Source organism: Capsicum annuum, chromosome 11 (assembly GCF_002878395.1).
Source record: "Capsicum annuum cultivar UCD-10X-F1 chromosome 11, UCD10Xv1.1, whole genome shotgun sequence".
NCBI classification, from domain to species: domain Eukaryota; kingdom Viridiplantae; phylum Streptophyta; class Magnoliopsida; order Solanales; family Solanaceae; genus Capsicum; species Capsicum annuum.
In genome coordinates this window covers 235,470,681-235,491,007 of record NC_061121.1, presented here as the reverse complement: position 1 = coordinate 235,491,007, position 20,327 = coordinate 235,470,681, and the positions used below count along the sequence as shown (strand labels likewise).

General features: G+C 34.6%; 1 pseudogene; it reads right to left on the bottom strand.

Annotated features, from left to right (window-relative positions):
• Positions 1 to 8,704: 8,704 nt before the first annotated feature.
• LOC107846075 overlaps positions 8,705 to 20,327 on the bottom strand; it is a 24,176-nt pseudogene continuing 12,553 nt past the window's right edge.

Below are 20,327 nucleotides of genomic sequence, written 5' to 3'. Positions count from 1 at the left end.
TCATTTTCTTCTTCGTGGTTCCACTTCTGTTTGCTGGGAATGACTGCTGTAGAGGCCTGGAAGGCATAGGATTTTTGTGTTTGATATATTGTTCTACTAAAAAACTCATTCTTGCCCGTGTTTGATTGGCTGTCATTCATTCTTGATCTCTCTTATTTTATTTTGTCTGAATGTTACTAGTTAGCTTTAATACTTTAACTTTAGAAACTATTTTACTGGTCTCATATTCGATGTTGCTTTGTAGTTCATAGAGTAGGAGAATAAAATCTTTAAGTATTTTCAAAATTCAAAAAAATATTCAAAGAATAGATATTAGGAAGCCTGTTCACATATCTTTTTCGCTCAAACGTAGGAAATTGTTTTAAATAAGAACTCGAATGTTATTTTCTTTCGACTTGCCACTCTCGATGTACAATAGTCTCATTTGAATCTAAAGTTTATTTTAAAATATGAGAGTGGACCATAGGGCTGAATTATGTTTTCTTCATGGCTAATTCAATTTGTTGTAATTGACTCATGAGAACAAATTAAAGTTTGACGGGCTAATGTTTCTTTCCTTTCTTGCTTTTCTTGTTCGCATATAAGTTGTGGCATCTTGTATCATGATTAAATTTCCTAAAATTGGGTTAACGCAGTTTTTGAATATCATTTGTTTGTTAACCCAGTGGTAACGAAGGCATTAAGATTTCATCCTTGCTTTTCTTGATGTTTCAGCTATCGTATTCCTTGCCTAAAGTGATTAAGTCTTTAATTTTGTAAGTTTGGCATTATGGAATTTGAACGTTTCTTGTGATCCATCATTTATGTAGTATGATCCAGGAGTTGTAAATTTTTTTTGTGACATGCTTAATTGGGTCCTTTTATGGCATCAAAGTGATAAATTATTTTCTTTATTTCGCTAAAGACCATAAGAATTTCTTGTTAAAGCTTTATTTCCTCCTGTAGTTGAAATATCTTTAATTGATTATGAGCATTTTCTTCAAATATTATAGACTTTTGCTCCTGTGGCATTTTTACCTGTATATGAGTATATTTGAATAAAGCAGGAATGCTATAGCTTATTAATTGTTAAAATCTTGGATGTATGTTAATTTCTTCATTCCTTTCTTTGCATGCACCCCCCTTGGAGTTCAAATGAGCCCCTTCTCTCTTTGCATTTCATAAATGGCCTAATGAGGTCTATCCTTTTGAGTTAAGCCCAAAAGAAAATCCAACAATCCATCACATGGCGTATGGATACGAGGAATCGTAAGAAGAATGGGTTAAAGTTCCATCTTAGAAGCGGGAAAGGGGACTTGAAAATCTCGTTATTTCTTCTTTATTGATTTATTTATCCATTGTTTCCATTATTTATTTATTTAGTTACTTATTTATATTTTTGTTTATTTAGTGACTTATTTATTTATTCATTTGGGTCTTGAAGCCAAAGTTGTAAATTTGAAACAGGTGGAGTGAGACTCGAGCCGAAAAGGGCTCGAAAACATAAAATTAAGATAGGTGAAATATGGGTCAAAAACCTAACTAGATTAGGACAGGGTCGACGGTTTGGGTTTAAAAGCCTAAATCACTACTTCTCCCCTTTCCCTTTTTTCTATTTGCTTACTTTTTTTTCGTGTGTTTTGCAAACCTAGTAATATCCTTAGTCAAGTCGCTAAAACGCTGGTTTTGCATAAACACCAAAATATTCCTAAAATCGCTTTTCTTTTCAAAAAATAAACTTTTTCAAAGTTAATCATAAGATGATTTTCAAACAGTCCGGATAACTGCAAGTTAGCGGACAGTTTAGGTGCCTAATACCTTCCTAAAACGTTAATAGGAACCGCTTATCTAGAATCTCTAACTTAAAATGATTTTTCTATTGTGAATCGTTTGCAGTAACTTTCTAAAGGTTTCTTAATTCCTTTTCAAAATTAAGTGGCAACTCTTAAGAAGTCAAAATTTTTGCAAAACAACATCAACCACAATCACATCCACACATCTACTACCCCCACCCGAAAGTAGCAGAAGAATAAAGGTTTGTAGTAATTCAAGTACCTTATCCTCTTGACGCTTGCGCTCTCTCTCTTTTAGTTCATTAAAAAATTTGTTAAATATTTCAAGCAACAAGCCCTCATCACCCATTATTCTGTAAAATAATAACAGCAAAGAAATTCACATTCAATGTTACGACATAATGAGAATCATGAGATTATGAATAAAAAAGTAAAAATCCAGAGCATTTCATTTTATAGCCAAAGAGATTTAGCAGCATACTTCATCAGAACCGTGAAACAATCACAAATGCCAACAATAAAAAAAAACTAAAACAATCACAAATGTTAGAAATTTAAAAACTAACTGCTAGAGCTATTAAACGCCTAGTGTTGGAACAACTAATAATTGACATCAACCAATTTCTAGAGGGATAAGTTCAACATTAAAAATCACTTAGCAAAATAGTAATTCAAGCTAATACTATAAAGAAATAGCCTACCTAAATGTTGAGGAATATAAAACAACAAATCATTCAACACAGCTATTATTCTAAGGTACATTCTAGAACTATGTGAACTACTGAGTTTAGAATATTGAAGGAGTTGGTCCTTAAAAATAATATCAATTATCATTCTCCAATGGTCCTTGAAATCGTGTTACTAATTCTAGATCAATAAAAGCAAAAGAAGCTACTTGCCTATCTCCGAAGAGGGATTTGCAGTCATCCCATTTCGATGATGCAGTAATTTTATGCAACCACAGCAAACAAATAGATTATGGTTTAAAGGAAATATCATGGGATCCCATCCATTGCAATGTGAGAGATTGTAAACTGTTTACTATACCTTTAATGCATGTAGGATTTCATAGAACTCATCTGCTAGACATTTACGTTTTTTGGCTTCTTTTTCTTCTTTCTCCCTAGCCCTTTCCAGTAACTCCTCAAAGACAAACTATGCAGATAAAATATGCACATTCAATACTCAAGCCCAAATGCGTAGAACATAAAGTTTAGAAAGGAAGTATGGAATAAGATTCAGTATAATCCATGTATGTCCTCTTATTCCTTCGTTTGGATGGCAGGGAGGATATAATGTAAGAGTATTATTACCATTTTTTGGAGTAACACCTCACATTATAATATTTGATAAAATGCTTTAAAAAAGTTTTGAGCTATTGAAAGTAAACTAAAAGACTTAAGAGACCCAACCGTCTAAGCATAATTCTTCGACAAGATACCCCTTGCAATTCTATCTTCCCACATACCTAGATTATACGCCATGACCATAAATAACCTCCAAAATCCAAATGATATATGAAGAATATCCTCATTACAAAAATAGCAAATGATCGTTGATATCATCCAGTTATATTGTTTACCCAGTTTCGTAGAGTAAAACTCTTATCCACTAACCGTAAAAATAGAAAACTACAAGGCAAATTGCTTTGAATTAAGCAACTTAAGATATGTGCGGTAGGTGTAATATTAAAAACCGTCGTCTAGGAAATAAAAACTAAGGAAAATGGTACCAAAACTGAAGAATTGGAAGCAAAAGCTAACAACAAATATTTGATCAATGTGGTCCTCGTCTTTATTCTTGAAGGTTTCAGGCTTACTTGCTAACCGACACACTACTCTTCTATTAAATCTATTACAAAAAGATCCAAAATATTAAATCCAATCTGAAAGTAGAGACGGCTTAGGCAAAATATTAGGTACTAACCGAAGCACAATAGAGTTTAAAATGAAGAGTGGTGATTACTTCGGCCATCCTATCTGTATCTTTAATTTGTGACTTGTCATCAAGATACTGAAGCAACATACAAGTAACACAAATTCAGAATGCTTATCAGTAAAAAAAATAGGATACCAAATGGAGCCTTGTCCATGCATTTGAGTTACATAAAGTTTATAAATTACAAGTAGGGTAATGGGGATGAAATTTCTTTCATGAATACCAACATTTCTCCACTTGTTCAAAGTCATCTACAATATCACAAGACACTTGACACATAAACTTAATTGCACTGATCAGGTTAAATTGAAGGAAAAATCAAGCACCCCTATTTGGATAATAGAAAAAAGTGAATAATAAAAATGGATAGCATCTCTGTTAATTGCGCTTTCATTATATTTACTTAATAAGAATAATTTATGCACAAAAATAGTAATACAAACTTTAATGATAGAAGTTATCTTTATCTTACAAGGGAAAAAGAAAATATTCTCAGCATCTGAGTTTATGTATAACTCTCACCATCCCATAGCAAGATCCTAACTCAAGAAAACATTACCAAATTCAATCATTAAATAAGAGTACGAACAGGATCATTACCATGCTAGGATACCAGGTAAACTCCCTCTTTCATCAAGTAAGGAGATAAATGCTAATAACATTTGATCATTCAACTTCAATTCTTTTCAGAAAGGGCAGAGGATGAAACAATATATCGTTTAGTTAGTCGCAACTTGTATTACGGACAAAAAAACATTGTGAGAGAGATGCAACTTTATTTAGAGAAACAGAGATGGTCTCAGGCACTTTTTCCGAGGCTAATCTTTTCTAAGCCTTTACTTTCATTACATCTCAACTACCTCTTCAGAGGTGAATTCTGGCACTAAGTTTATTTAGTCCAATTTATATGGTTGACAACACAATATATTTTGAATTGGGTTTTAAGTTGCATGATATCATCCAAAGTGAAATCAAAATTGGGGTGTGGTACAAATGGACAAAACATGGTCGAAAAAATTGGGGTGTGGTACAAATGGACAAAACATGGTCGAAACTTGACCAGACAAACTACTTTCAGGTCTCATTTGTTTGTACTTATTGGATTTATGAACCTATTGAGACCTCAAACCATTAACTACATTTGTTTTTATTAGGATTTTAGCTCTTAATAGGTCTGAGTAGGTCTAATCATTCAGATATGGAACCAAGTCTAAATATCATTTACAAATATTCTTGTGTAGGATAAAATTCACCACCACTCTATCCACAATTACCTGTCACCAACACCAACCACTTCCACCATCACAACCAACATCACTACCAACTACACTGCCAGCCGCTACCATACCTACCACTTCCATTATTCTAATTATATCCACTGCCAACTAGGGGTGTTGACGGTTTGGTTTTTAACCAAACTGAATCGCGATCCAAATGAAACCGATTAAAAAAACCTATATTTGGTTAGGTTTAGTTTAGATTTGAATTAAAAAAAAACGATACTAATCTGGTTTGGTTTGGTTTGATTTTACTCTAAAATAACCAACAAAATAACCAAACCAAACCGATAAACATATATATTATAATTATTTATATGTTTTTCATAAATGTAATCTAAATATTTATTACATTTTATATTTTAATCATGATTTAACTTTAGTCGTAACACATTCAGTCATATGTCTTCATCTAGTTGACAATACATTATGAGATTCTAAATGAAGTTCATATTTTGAATGACAAATGATACTAATTGTGAAAATAATATCTTGTTATTTATTGAAATTTACAGCTGAAATTCATTAGACTATACACAACCACTAATTTTAACTTTCTTTTGAACCTTGTTAAGTAAGAAGTTTATGTGTTCACCTTTTGGGGGTTTATCATATCATTCTATTAAATATAGTTTTTAAATATTTTTTTAAACTCGTTCATATGGTGTTATCATGGCTTTGCCAAAGTATAACCCTCAGTTGACATCATAGTTTCAAGATTGAGATACAATACTCGGTTGACATCTCATATGTTAGATTGGATTTGTTTTTTAAAATTTTCAACTTTTATCATTAACTAAAGTTATAAACCAAAAAACCCGAATCAAACCAAACTAAACCGACAAGAACCAAACCGATGGTTATTTTTTTGTTTGATTTGGTTATGGTTTTGACCAATAACCCACCCATATCGATCCATGAACACCCTTATGTCACGCCCCAAAATCCCATCGGGCCGGACTGGCACCCGAAGCCGAGAAGGCCCGGGAGAACCCGTTCAAATACCTGTACTTTCACTTACATGTCACCAAAAAAATTGGACAGCACTTCGTTGCATATAGAAAGGTCTAATTACCTGTATCAGCACAACACGCACAAATATATATATATAATACTTGGCCGTCGGGGCCACCACATATACAAATATAACGTTACTATATAAACTTCCATGACTTTACCCTTCCTTATGTCTACAAAGCCTCTAGGATATACATGACATAACTAGGGTCGGGACAAACCCCCGCCCACACGTGACTCATGTACAATAACAAAACATAAGGAACCGACTCGGAAAGCTCCGAAGCAAACTGGAGCTCACCAACAATAGCTGTATGACCTGGCTCCTACTTGTGCGGTGTATGAGTTGAGGTACCTGTGCCTGCAGCATGAAATGCAGGTCCCCCGTGAGGGACGTCAGTACGAAATATGTACTGAGTATGTAAAGCTGTAAATAATCACATATGATATAGGAGCTCAATAGAAATCAGAAACAAGTGAATAAGTCGTAATAGGAGTGGACCATACTTACTAGAACTTGTGACAACCTGTACATTGTATTTATTCAATCACTTTACCTTCGTTCTTATCGTCTTTGTAATCATTACTGTACTGTACTGTGACCATTAGGATGCCTCCAGTACATATCAACTGGGATCGACCCATGCTAGGCTTATGCCCCTGGGATACCACCCATAAACACATGAAATAGGGATCGACCCATGCTAGGCTTATGCCCCTGGGATACCACCCGATAAGAGAGAACTTTCATCACTTAGTTCAATTAATCTTTGAGATTGTTATTTCGGTCGTCACCACATTTTTGATACCTTGAAACAATGATACATCAATAGGAACCAAGTAATAGACCTTCTATACAATAACGATGTAATAAGGACTCATTGGTACATCAACAATATGTTTCAGAATCATCAATATCACAACAATGAAATAAGAGCCTTTTGGTATATCAATGAACATTTTGACACTTTATAGGATGGAAACAACTTCGTTGGTAACGTAGAACAATACATGTTTTTGGACAACCTCGGAATCTTACTTGATGGAACATTGGTGTTTTCATGCCAAAGAACATTGTTAGAGTATGCTTTACATACCTCGTTGTAGATTCAGCTACCAATTCAACACAACTTCCCGCCTTTACAAATCACTTATCTACAATGAAATGTTTGGCATCTAGTATTAGCAACCCAACACCACAATTCTCTTCCATAATTCCATACTACCAATATTTGCAAAACATTCCAAAAACCAACTTGAACAATAGGTTTATGTGTGTATATGTATATAATCATCATCTCAATACCACATCATCAATACCACATCATCACCCCAAATTCCTTCACAATTTAACATAATCCAACCATGCACAAGAATAATCCAACATCATTTCCAATCATCTTTCAACAACAATCAAATAACATACTTCTTATGCTCACATGCATATATATATATATATACATATCCATATAAATAACACCAACATAATTTACATCCTTACCAAAAAAAATGGCCCTTTTGATTTCGAAGTCCTGTTGGCACAAATAAGGGGTGCTTCTCGAAGCCCTTGAGACGGTGAACACAACTACGGAATCAATTTGGATTTTCTACGGTTGAATCACAAGATAATTGGAGTTGAACTTAGGCTAGGGTTTCTTATTCTTCAATGATTTGGATGATAAATGGTGGATATAAGGCTAAGTATATGTATATAATGACCAATTTTCGTCCATGAGGTGATGGAAAATGACCATATTGCCCTTAAAAATTTAAGTAAATCCGAATCTGTCCATGGTGGACTGTTTTGATAGGCTAAAGTAAATCGGCCATAACTCTTTGCTCCGATATCGGATTTGGGTGAAATTGGTATCGTTAGAAAGATAATTCAAAGGTCTTTCATTTAATATAAATTAATCCACCCAGTTAGTCCTGTAAAAGTAGTTATGATCGTTTGAAGTTGACCCTAAAAATCTGTTTTGAGAGGCTGAAGTAAAACGAGTATAACTCCTTACTCAGATGTTGGATTTGTATGAAACCAATTTCATTGGAAAGAAGACTCAAAGATCTTTCTTTTGATATATGGTAGCTCAACCAGTTCATTATATTGAGGGAGTTATGATCGTTCAAAGTTGACCCAAAAAACTGGCAGGCCTCAGTAGTTTCCTGCACATTTTACTGTTCACATCCCGGCCACCGTTTTAAAGTTTCGAACGAGCTCGCTTATATCCGAAACTTATCCGTTTTTGGAAATCTTTATATCGTTGGAAAGCTTATTCAATAACCTTCGTATGGTACCATCGACGGGAAAATTCCGGTATAAATAAAGTCGATTCCTATACACCTATAATCAAACTACACACTTGAAACCATCTCAAAATAATCAATACTCATACTTAAACTCATATATACCTAACTTAGGATCAATACATATACTCCAACACATATAACAATGACTAATGCACATAATTAAGTACGGGGTGTTACACCTTACCACCAACGCCGCCACCATCAAGATGTATTAATAGGTTGAATCTTTTAAAAAAAAAGCACTTAATGGGCTGATATCTTAACCATTCAGATTCAGACCTTCATTAAGTGAAAGCAAATGAAAAGGGATTGTAGTGTAAAGTCTATAAATATGGCTTAGTGTAACAAATGTAGTTGACACAATTCAATACTCCTATTAGCAACCTATTTCACCTATTTCTCCAGCTCATCCATAACATCTGTAAATAAGTCTTTTGTTGTTGATCCTGAAGTACTTGATGAGACAGCTAGATATGCAGTAAAATCTTCAATCTGCAAGCACAAAATAAAGAAGGAAATTATTGGATGAAAAATTCAAAAATACGAAAAGGGAACTCATGAAGTTAATCACTCACTGAACAAAAGAAAGAAAAACTAACTTTGATGCAATAATCACGCCAGTTAGTTTTTGCATTAAGTATTCCCGTAGCAATATGCTCTTCCATCAGTTTTTGGAACTCATTACGATTTTTACGTTCAACTTTCCTCAATTCTTCCTATTTGAATCAACGGTGTATGCCCAGTGAGAAAGAGATTAATCGAAGTCTCCAAACATAAATTTAATTTTAACCCCCGAGTCTAATAATTAATATACCATCCGCAGTTTCCTTTGCTCCTTCTCTTCGCTCTCTAAATCACGTATGTATTCCTAAAACAGAAAATGTTGCAACATAACTTCAAAACTGAGGCGTACAAATGAGACTCTTGGAAAAAGTTATTTATGATGTATTAGAAAAATGAGTAGTACCTGGAAAATCTCCAAGCGATTGATTTTCTCAAGGCTGGAGCATCTTTCATCAGTTTCCAAGTGGTCCTGAACTTTCCGCCACTGGCTACTGGCCTGAACAAAAGAAGTCAGCAACAATGGAACTATGGAAGTTCTATCTCCTGGAAATATAAAAACATAATCTAGGAATTGATTCTAATTCCACTCGAACAAATACCTTAATAAAGTCACAGGATTTTAAAAATTCTAAGTACTCCACTCTATTGTGCTTCTGCTCCTCCAATGCCTTCGCATGCTCCAAATAAAATCCAGTACAAAGTAAAAAAATAAAATTTGTCTATAAATAAGACAATATTTACAAAGAGACTTTAACTACACTTGCATGAAAGTATTGAAAAACTTTTTCTATTTTACGACGGAGGGGGGAGAGGAAAAAGCATATCATAGTTTCAAGTTTCAAGAAAAATTACATACAATACATGGAAGTCTGTTTAAATTGGAATTCAATGGTGAACAAATTTAGATGTTGTACCCTTGAGAAGCCATTAAAAATGTTTTCAAAGAACACAAGATTTTAAGTTGAATATCTACAACATTCCTTCTTTCTAATCTTTAAGCAAAACAAAAAAAGGGAACAAACTAAAAGACATCCTGCAAAGGAAAGGAATGGAATGACTGTTGTTAATCAAGTGGACCAACACCTAACTCAACTTCAAAAACTAGGTCAGGTGGTGAAGATTGTCCATGATCATATAAGGAAACTACAACACATACACCTTACTAGTGTAGGATTCTCATACATTAATCGCACACCAAGACTAGACATTTGTAGCATCAGTTAACCTAGGTTGGCTAACATCTAATAGTCTAACATCAAGATAGATCTGCCTCTAATACCATGTTTAAGAAATTGGACCTTATTTCTATCTCAAATGAAAGGCTAACTTAATTTGTGAGGAGCCAAAGACCATATAAGGAAACTACAGTCCGCACACTTAGTTTTTAACATATAGAAGTTGAGCTTCACCTTTTACTCAAGTTCCTCCACATAATCTTCAAAAAGGTCCTCACGGTCTTTAGCTTGCTCAACAGCTTTAAAACGTTCATCATGTTCGAATATGGAGATAGCCTTACTGAATAATCAATAGAAAATAGTTAGTGGATCAAATGGAACTTACACAAGTAATAGATCAACTTCAAGGTACCAAAACACATACAAACAATGACCAAGATTAGAAAACAAGCAGCAGATAACTTAACATTACAAGTGAAAGACAAACCTCCATCTTGACGATGGTGACAACTCCTTGCAATCCTGTAAGATTGAGAACAACAGACATTGTTATGAAAAATACCACTTATTCTTTTGAACAAGTCAAATATCAGTCTCAAACACATCATGAATATTATGATAATATCTTTTTATTTTTGAAACTGGTAATGTGAATAGCATGAAATATCAAATGGAAGATACCCACAAAAGAAAATTTCACTTACTTCTAACATTATCCTGAAATCTTCCTAAGCTTTTTTCTGTTTAACACGCCTCTCTTCAGCTTCCAGTTTTTTCTTCTGGCTCAGATACTGGAACAGACACACAACTTCAAAATGATCACTATAGACCTTAGGTGTGTTTGGTATGAAGGAAAATGTTTTCCTAGAAAACAAGTTGGTTTCTTACTTTTTTCTTATGTTTGGTTGATGAAAGGAAAACATTTTTCAGAAAATGTTTTCTATTGTTTGGTTGTTGAATAAAAAAATATTTTTCATAAAATACATTTGAGAGTTGTATAAATATTTCAACTTAAGAGTGAGATTGAAAGATAGTTTTGGAAAATGTTTTTCCTACTTTTTGAAGGGAATTCATTTTCCTTAAATTTAAGAAAAATAAGTTGATTTGGAAAACATTTTCCAAAATATTTAAGTCAATCAAATATGAAACAATTGGATATCAAGTACAATCTATCTTTTTGCAATACGGTATGCTCAAACATTGAAGCAGCAATTAACCCATTCCAATGCCGACTTAGAGAGATACCTCATTAAAAGCTTGCTTCCGCTCACAAAGAGATTTTAGAGCACCATACCTCCGGTCATTAATTACTGCTCTCATGGCCTGACAAATACAATTCATGTCAAATAATCTCCCTCAATTGTTTGGTACGCACAAAACAGTCAAGTAATAAACCTGATCCCACGTGCAATCAGACCGAATATTTGCAGATTCCTAAAGAGTTTTGAATGCACTCTTTGCCTCCTAAATAAAATCAGAGACTTAAAATAGAAATAAGAGAAATTTTGAGAATGTACATTAAACGGGACAAAAAACAATAATCAACTATACTGCTTTGCTCTCATAAACTAATAGTCCCAGCTTGACTGTTTTCTCATCTGACGGAGTAGCACCTCTGATTTTAGTTATTGCAGCATCTTTCTTGACATGCTGCATTTTAGGCACAACATCAAGCACAAAGGACAAAAGCAAACCTCATTGGAATTTGGAGCATATTCTTCACCTGTTAGCAGTTGACTAACAACTGCATTACAAAATTGTTGGATCAACATCCAGCATAACAGCTACGAAAAGCTTTCTTGGTGTTTTAACCAGTAACTAATAGTAATTAACTAATCGCATAAGTATTTCAGAAGGAAAAAGAACCTCTCTATTCTCTGAAGAAAATCCATCACATACACTACTGCATCTTGAGTTGTAGTAGAAACAAACTATAGAAAAATTGAATTCCAAATAAGAAGCAACACAAACCAGAGGCAAATTTATAACATATAAATCTGAAAACATACACCGGTGGTGTGACATAATTTCCCAAGGTTACTGTTATTCTAATTTTCTCTGAATTAGCAACAGCTGGTGAAACAGGTTCTGAAGAATTCTTTATTTCGACTGTTTCAATCATCAGAGAAGAATCCTTACCAGATAAACTTGATGATTCTGAAGCCACAATAGTTGGTAAGTTAGCAGCTGGTGACACAACAATTGGGCTTGATTTAGCACCGTGTGCCGAGACTAATGAACTATCTGCACCCAGAGATTATGTTTTAACAATAGAAATGGATCCAAAATTAGAAGCGTGCAAAATGGTGTCCTTTTCATGAGCCAACTGTGAATTTATAAATAATTGAACTTTATGAGAATAGAGTATCCAAGAAAACAGAATATTTCCCCTTCTTATCATGCTAGCAACTGTGAATGTATAAAGATTTTATGAAAACTAGAGCATCCATGAAAATAGAATATTGTCCCTTCTTATCATGCTATTTAAAGCACAGAACAATCCCTTCTTATCATGCTATTTAAAGCACGGAACAAACCCATATTGGATTTAAATCTAACATCACCTTGACTTCATCAGGCATTCTCTATTTGGAAGTTCTAGTAACCTTGTTGTAGTAATACCTACAGAAAACAAACAAAGCAATCAGCATTATGCACAAGTAACACACAAAAGTACCCACTGTAGAAGAATAATTGGAAAGAGGCCAAGAAAATATATAAGTTACACACTTTCTTCCCTCAGTACATGTAAATTTTCTCCAGTCAGTTGATGCATCTGGCCTCTGTCCCAATGAAAATAGCATGAAAGCAGGTCAAGTCAAAAAGCAGAATATAAACAGTACCCTGAAAGTAGAAATTAGTAACATCCAGCAGTACAATACTGGATAGAAGTGTTAGAATATGAATGATATAATGTCCCACATAGAAAAGGACTAAAATGTACTATGTAGAATATAACTACAAGCAGGGTGGAAACATTGCCAAGCTGCGGCCTAGCTACAGCTATCCAAGGGTGTTCAACTGAACAACATTCGCCTGATAATCGCATTTTGTATATATATATATATATGGGTCAAATTCTGTCGTTTCTGAGTATTTTTTAATGATCAACTTTGCCACAAAAACAAGACTAAGTGTGACAGTAAGGGTGTTCAAATCTTGCATTGAGGTTCTAAGTTCCATACTCAACACAGCCCCCCCATAATTTTTTTTCCATTTGGACACGTTTGAAACTCATAAAATATAGTTATGCTTTTTTTCGATGAATCAATTTCTGAACATGTGTTTTTGGTCCCAATTAGCTCTTGCAAAAGAGCTAGTAACTAGCATGCCATGTATAAGAATTTTGTTATAATAAACTTAAAGGTAAATTTATAAAGTGTTTGTTATACTAGCTATCTTGCATGGGGCAGAGTGTTTGGCTGGTAAGAGCTCGCATGTTCGAAAGATAAATGTAGCAAAAATGAGGATGTTGAGATTGGTGTGTGGGTATACTAGCAGAGATTGAATAAGGAACAAAAATATGCGAGAAAAAGTGATATTGCTCTCTGTGGTGGACAATTGACAAGAAGACTAGAGGGTTGGGGATAAAGAACCTAAAAATTCAAAGTAAGGCTCTCGTGATGAAATGGTTGTGGAAATATGCAAACAATAACCAACTGCTATGGAGGAAAGTGATTGGGGCTAAATATCCTAAAGAAGATAGATGGATGACTAAAGAAGTTACCACACCATACGGGATTAGCCTCTAGAGATCTATTAGATCTATTAGACACTAGTGGAATGAAGTTAAAAGCAATTCAAAGGTTATAGTGATGTATGGAAACAAGAGTAGGTTCTGGAAGGATAATTGACATGAGGATGGGAATATGGAAGTGATTTTTTCAGATATCTATAACTTGGTATTGTTTCAATAGAGGACTATAGCAGAATTATGGACACCACATGGGTGGAACTTCAATTTCAGAAGGAAACTTAATGACCGGGAGGTAATGAGAGTAGTTGAATTTTTTAATACCGTAGACTTATTCAATGAACTACAGACAGTGAAGGACGTACTATGGTGGATGGGAAATGAAACAGGAATGTTCAGTGACAACGAAGCCTACAAGATGATGAACAAAATAAATCACTTGGATCCAAGATGGCCATGGAATCAAATATGGAAAAGTAGGATACCTCACACAGTGTCGTGCTTTGTAATTGTCTGGTTACTGACCAAGGAAGTAGTTCTTACACAAGATAATGTCATGAAGAAAGGGAAAACTTTGTGCTCCAGATGTTTCCTCTGTGGAGAAACTTTAGAGACGGTTAACCATGTATTTCTACATTGTAAGTACACCCAACAACTTTGGAGAATCGTCTTAAGACTAAAAGGCATTTCCAGGACAATGCCTAGGAAAGTATCTGAGACTTTAATATGCTGCGAGAAGCAGGTGTACATGCAAAGGACAGAGGTAGATGAAGAATTATCCCTGGTGCTCTATGGTGGGCTAAATGGAAAGAAAGGGATTCTAGATGTTTTGAGAGCATAGAGAATAGTGTGCAGAAGGTTAAACTCAACTGCATTTTGCTTTTATGTTTTTGGTGTAATCATCTATACTCTAATGATACTGCCTCGATAATTGATGTTGTAGACTAAATTTAGATATAGAAAAGTCGATTTAGGAGTACTCTTGTATATAAAGGTTTCAGTACAACCCATGTACTGTGTGATATAATATAAAGTTACCAAGTTCGAAAAAAAAAATAATAATTATTCAAGTACTAAAAGTTTATAAAATAACAAATAAAGCAATTAAATTTGAGTTCAAATTGGGTGGGTTGGGTTATGAATCGCATTTTAGAGCATTTCAACCCAACCCATTTCAGCCCAAGTAGCTTTAGGCGGGTTAATAACCCGCCCATTTATTAACTCGGACCTCTTTGATTTGCCCAAATCCAGTCAACCCCGCCTATTTGACACCTTTAGTTTAATAGAAGTAAAGTGGACCATGCCAGAACACATACCAGATCTTTTGAGTTGAATTAAAGTGGACTATCAAAGGACAATCTGTTGAGCTGTTGGATTAGAGGGGATTAGCAAGAGTTAGAAGAAATGGGGGAGAACAATCCTTCCTTGTATTTGATGGACTGTATGGAGCGAGAAAAGTTGAAGGTATTTTGAATTTAAATATAATTCCATTCGGAAAGTTAAATGGAATAGCATTGTAGATTTTTGTTTTTTGTTTAAGGGCCAATGTTTAAAAGGATGCATAATAGGTAGTAGATCTCTTCGAATCCTCGCATTATTTCATTATTTTTCATTTCTTTTGGACTTCTATCATAACCTTAACGCTGACGAATACAAAGTAATATCTCCGGAAAAAAAACTATTTATCTCAAAAAAAAAAAAGAATAAAAATGCTCAAACTTCCTTACAGCTCTAGTTTTTGGTCCCTTAATACTTGTCCCTCACCAGCCAAACTTTCTTTGAAAACCGTCGTGTTTGGGCCAGCTTGCACCTTGACTAGTTACACCAGGTAATGCTACCTCCCACCGGCACAGATACTAGGTAACTCTATCCATCAAGGCTTGGACAGACGGTAAAAAATCACCTAGTGTTTTTATCTCTCTTGGAAATTAAACCTGAGACTCATGGTTCTCACTCTACTTTATTGACCATTAGGTCACACTCTTGGGTGCAAGTGTGCAACCAGCCAAACTATTATTCTATAAACCTGAATGAGAAGTGTGAACCGCAATATTATATCAAGTTTCCTCTCTCTATATCGCCATAGAGTTACAATGACATTACATTAATCAGAAAGTAAATAAAATTGTTTAAAATAGACCAAATATAATCCTTCCGTGTATGCTTAAACACATTTTTTAGAACAATAGTGTTAAATATAAAATCTTTTAGAACTATATTGGAAATAAAAGGTCAATGCAAATCCCAAATGAAGCCTACATAGTATAGTAAGATTGAGGAAATCTGCTCGCTAAATAAACTTTCAATAGAAATCACATATACTTCCAAAAGAAAAAGTGGTTCTACGAAGCTTCATAGAAAAAGAATTGTGTACTTCTTTTTTCATTGATAAGCACAGGAAACTGGATAAAACTACCAATAAAAATCTCGATGACACGAGACCTCACATCCATTTCTGTCATCAGCTCTCGAGGTTTCTCCCAGGATTCAGCTATATATATATATATATATATATATATATATATATATATATATATATAAAACACACACAAAAACAAAAAGTTGAACAACAAGTTGCTAGTGAATCAAAATAGGCCTCACACGACTTCACTAGACTTTGATTTTGTATTTTGAATAAGAAAATGAGATGAATGACAAGTCAACTATGCTAGTGAATCGAAAGAGCCCCACAGGGATTCACTAGACTTTATTTTTTTCAACAACACCTTGATGACAAAATTACATGAGATAGAAATTTAATACGCAATATCCAATGAACTAAGAATACACATCTTACTCTATATAAATAAAATCAGAGTCAAACACTTCCTCCACAGACTATCACACATGTTACCACATTAGTCTATAACCATAAGGGGGTAAATCATTCTCGAACATCGGTTATTCAACTAAAATATTCATTTACACAAAAGTCACCCTCGCTCTAAATTCTAACTTTGTGACTTAACATCACCAACTTCTTGGTCTAATTTCACTACCAATAGGTCATGAAAACAACACTTTAACGCATACTACTATTCGGGTGGAAATACAGTTCCAACATTCTACTACACATCATCCTCCACCCCCTTAAGCAAGACATTTGTAACATAAATTTGAAGAGGACTAAATGCAATTAATACCTCAAGCTGGAAAGCATGATTCCATCAGGATCAATGTTTACATCGGAATCAATGCACATTGAAGCACTAACGAACTCTTCTTAAGTCCTTGCACAAATTTTAACTCTTATATGGTTCAATCAGAAAGGACCATACCATTTAGATTCTAAACTTCTGCACTTGAATCACCTCAATAATGAGACATATCTGAGGACATTAGAGTAAGGAAAGAATTTGGGATGACTTTCTTTTTACTTTCGTATGGGCGACACCATAGCACGAATTAGAGTATGAAAGAGGAACATTCTGACTCTGTTGTACGAACTAGAACATGAAGAAAGAGAGATATTCCTAAAGTCTTAGTAGCCTCCTTCTTATAAGTGTGGCGCGCTACATACCCATAAACAAGACTCTACTCGACGTGATTTCACAGACACCCTAGGACCATGAACCGTTCTTTGATACCAAGTTTGTCACGACCCGAATCGGGACCCTGGCCTTGACGAGCATTTCGAACCATAAAGGCCCGAAACACCCCTATCTATTTGGTAATCATACACATAATTCATATGATAATAAGATATGCAGAAGATACACAATATTACGAAAAACATGGTCATAAATCAAATGAAATCAACGAAGGGGAAATAATGTCCCACAACATATATCGACATCTGAACAACCGTCTGTGAAATCTCTAATACATGACTAAAAGAAATTAATATCTAAAAACTGGGACAAGGCCCCTAGTAGACCCAAAACTACTAAATGATAAATGAACTGATAAACATCAGGCCTTCCGAAATATAGAAGGCTCACCACTTGATTTTACAAATCTATCATAAGAGATCTACTGGTTATCTGGACCCCTAAACTATGCCTCCAAACCTGAGAGGGAAGGGGGTCAATACAAAAGTAGTAGTATGCAGAGAAACCTAAATCAAAATATAATATTTTTTTTCCAAATATAGGTGAGAGTCATTATAAAGTAGTTCCATATCAAATCATTTAAAAACACATGGGCATAATGTAATAGTTTTCAACAACAATGTAATGCAGCTGAGCTAGGTGGAATATCCTACATATAACATTTACACCAACTGTCAAATCTCGGTTTCCGCCGAGATTAGAGTATAAGTGAGGGGAAGACACACAAGATCACATAGCAGGGTGTCTCGACCCTATAAAGTATAGTAGTGCCCAAGATCACTTAGCCTGGGCTCCTAACCATAGTCCCAATTTGGGAATGACATAAAGTCAAGTACACAAGATCACTTAGCCTGGTACCAAATCCCCATGTTGGCAAACACGGTTTACAGCGATGAGCCCTTACACTCAAATGCCTTCTTCGAGCATCCACCTATATCATGTAAAATCAATGCATCAAACTCCATTTAATTCAATCACATATCTTATTCTGTAGGGTATCGTCATACCTGACTTGCAAGACATCAATATCACATCATTCTTTCATGCAACCATTTTATTCATCATATTTCAACATAACAACCCTCTCATTGAAAGTCCAAACCAGGACCATTTTTAAAATATTTCATGTCACGCTTGTCAAGATGATTTCAAACATTTCACATCATATGAGAATTCAAAATGAGATCATATAAAAAGAGGGATTTTATATAATTCATGCTTCTAAGTTAACATCTTTTTGAAATACATGCATATACATATATCATATATCAAACCACTTCGGGAATAGGCCTAAAGACCAAATAAATAGCATAAAATGTTTAAAACGGGATTATATTCATAATTTCAAAACCCTATATTTTTAAAACATAAATTCTTAAGCTCATGAGATCTTTGAGATAAGTCCACATACCTCTATATGCGAAGATGATAGATTCTTCTTGAAGCCTACGTTCTGGGAATTCCAAATATGCAATTAGTTTCAAAAACCCATGGTTGAATCTTGAGTTACTTGGGTTCTTATTTTGAAACCCTAAGGAGAGTTCTTGAGAACCTTTGATGAATGAAGGTGTATTTTAGGGTATTTTGGGAATTGAATTTCGTGTTTATTGCTAAATAAGGGTGGGAAAAGGACCAATTTTCCCCAAAACAAAGTGCTTAAGTCACTTAAGTAATAATATATGCGGCACAAACCTTATCGTATAATATAGGTTGTGCGGCGCACTCTTTATCGCACACATTAAGTTGTGCGTCGCATACCTTATGGCATAAGTTAGGGTGTTCGTTTCACACCTTATGACGTAAGTTAGGGTGTGCGTCGCACACCTTATGCTGCACGACACACTCCACTTTACAAAGCCAAAACTTCTTTCTCGGGTGACAGAATTTTTTGAAATTGGTATCGTTGGAAAGCTAATTCAAATACCTTTCATTTGATATGTATTAGGCACTCTAATTCCATATATACAAAGAGTAATAGTCAATTGAATTTGACCTAAGTTTCAACACTCACTAAAATTCGAACGATAGGAAAACTTTCAACTTGTCCTTGAGCTTGGTGACCTCTATAAACTCTATTCATGCTCAAATAGGTTTCCACACTACATAATTTATTAACACACTAAACTTGCATTGCATTTATGGCTTTTGGAACCTTTACATGAAGAAAATGATGATTTTTGTTCGCGTTCGAAATGCGAGGTGGTACAAAATTTTGTTAGAAAATGGAAAATACAACCATATGGAGTACATTTTAGCTGCACCGTACTCCAAATACACTAAACTGAACTTCAAAATTACTAATGCATTTCTTACCTGTTGGTGTGTAGCATTCAAAAGTTTTATTGTCTTTGGTCGAAAGATAGTGTAACGCCCCGAAAAACGGGTCACGGAGCGTCACATGGTGCTTGAGGCTACGAGTAGCCCCAAGCTAACCCTTTGATCCATTTTCATTCAGTTCAACAAAAATCAATGGGGTTTCCATAAATAACCCTCAAATATCAACAGAGTAATCATCATCCAAAAATAAAAGAATTTCAGAAAGATAACAAAATACGACTTATTAGTCAACTCCCAACATCTATACTAGTCTGACAAGCCTCTAAGAAAATTAATAAAACCAGTGAGCCATTGAGACATGCCCCAACTGACTCATACTCAGTTATCAAATGTAAACAATTCCGTGAAACCAACATCAGACATCACGTCCTCCGAACATGAGGACTCACCATATCAGAGGATGTAGAATAGCATGCCCAAAGAATCACTGTCGAATCTGGAACTGAGCACTTGAACCTACATTCTGAGAAAATGCAGCTCACATTCGAAGATGTGGGTCAGTACTATAGAAAGGAACCGATTATATGGGGGTGTATGCAGTTGTATAAACATCATCATCATAAATATTTATAAGAAATATGCAGGATGTATGAAAGACTCACATGGCCGGAAAAAATCATTATAATCATGAGAGGATGAAATAAGTACAATAACACATGTGAGTCATCATATAATTTGTCAATCACTTTCAGTTC